The sequence below is a fragment of the Elephantulus edwardii genome, unplaced genomic scaffold, assembly GCF_000299155.1.
Source record: "Elephantulus edwardii isolate Elephantulus edwardi_28Jun2011 unplaced genomic scaffold, EleEdw1.0 scaffold00119, whole genome shotgun sequence".
Lineage (NCBI taxonomy): Eukaryota > Metazoa > Chordata > Mammalia > Macroscelidea > Macroscelididae > Elephantulus > Elephantulus edwardii.
In genome coordinates, this window is record NW_006399869.1 from 3,692,311 (window position 1) to 3,694,209 (window position 1,899).

Here is a 1,899-nt window from a genome sequence, read left to right on the forward strand (position 1 = left end):
CAGCCAAACCAGGAACAACATGGCCACTTCTTCCCAGCTGCCTTGGGCTTAAGACCGCCTCTGCTAGGAAACCACATTAATCTGATTTCTACTACAGTATTTTGAATTCTTTTCTTGCCCTCCTTATGATTTAGAAAAATAGTTTTGATCTAAGGAATAAAGAGGGTAGGAGGAAGAGTCAAAAGAATATACTTACATGATCAAAGGATTTAGGAGAGTAGAAAGAAAAAAAATCAAAGGAACCTGCTTATACTCCACTTTTCTAATCATTTCAACATATTATCAAAACAACCAAGGGATACTGTCTTAGAAGCTCAGGACTAAGGTGTTTTTCATAAGACAAATAAGACTAGAGGAAACTGCCACATGAATGAGTAGCAAGGAGTTGTGTGGCCAAGCAGAGACTTAAATTGGCAATTCAAAGAAGGGAGTGGGACTTGAACAAGAGGTCAAAGTGACCATAGGTATGCTCCAACATCTCATAATGAAGCTTGTTACCATCTCCCAGACTTTTGTTGAAATCCATGTTGAAGTAGTATGTGAGCGCTAAGGAAGAAGGAGAGTTCCAGGCATTCAATGGAAGCTGTGTAAACACCACATGTTCCCTTATTCCTGAAGAACATCTCTCCCCCCATAAAAAACAACTCTTGGAAAGCTCTCAGCATTTGTAGCTGAGAAAGACATATGTACTTACACACGAGGCCTTGTGTGTTCTCCCTTGCAAAGTTGCAAAGTTTTTTGTTCTCTAATAAACTACAATCTTACTTTCACATAATAAATCTCTTTCCTTTTGCATAATTGTCTAACTTCCTATTGTTAGGTGCTGTTAAGTCAACTATAACTTATGGTGACCCTATGAACAACAGATCTCAACTTTGCTCTATCATGTGACATCATTAAATCTTTGTCATGTTCAATCCCTTGTAGTCAGTCTGTCAATCCATCTTATTGAGGCTATTATCCTCTTTCTCAGCCTGTTGTCTTTTTCCCAAGGACTGGCCCCACCTGACATGCCCAAAATAAGTGAGACAAAGTTTCACTATTTTTGTCTCTAAGGTGCAGTCTGGTTGCACTCTATCAAAGACTTATTTTCTTGTTGTTTTGGCAGTTCATAGAATGTTCACTACTTTTCACCAAAAACATTCTTCTTAAGTCATCCTTATTAATTTTTCCAATTTTCAGATGTATATGAAATCAACCCAAAAGATCATGGTCTGCACGGAGTACACCTTTTTGTTATTGTTTACATTTTATTACATCAGATGGGTGAGGGCTTTGGGGGACAGCTGGGCACACTCAGTCGTTCTTAGCAACTGTCTTCTTCATGGCAGCCAGGATATTCTTGAGTTCTTCTTGCTTCCTTTTGGCGTGGATGTGTGTCCCCACCCTTTTCTTGATGAACTTGAGGGCCTGCTTGTCCTTGGAGACCTTGAGCAGCTCCATGGTGTGACACTCGTAGGGTGCAAAGCCACACACCTCCCAGATCATGTCCCACACGAACTTGGTGTGCTTGGTGAGGCACCCACGGCGTTGGCTGTGCCTCAGCTTGCTCACGTTCTCGGTGACTTTGTGGCCCTTGTTGAGGCCCACGGCCATAGGGTAGTACAGAGCCATGACTGCTGCACGTCTATGGCTGTGAGGCAGAAGACACATCATAAAATTGACATCCTGTGCTGGAGTTCTGGTAGCTTGTTGCTGTTGTTGTTATTTGCTGTTGAGTTGACTCTGACTCATAGCCACCTTATAAATAATATATCTGAACCCTGCCGTGTCTTGTGCCATCCTCACTATCTCTAAAATGCTTGTGCCTCTTGTTACAGTGACCATATCCCTCCATCCATCCTGTTGATGGTCTTCTTTTCTTTCACTGACCCTTCACCTTTCCAAATACTATGTATT

The 1,899-nt window shown here is 41.7% G+C and overlaps 1 pseudogene; it reads right to left on the minus strand.

Annotated features, from left to right (window-relative positions):
* Window positions 1-1,296: 1,296 nt before the first annotated feature.
* On the minus strand, window positions 1,297-1,614 carry LOC102845730 (annotated as a pseudogene).
* Between the last annotated feature and the right edge of the window lie 285 nt (window positions 1,615-1,899).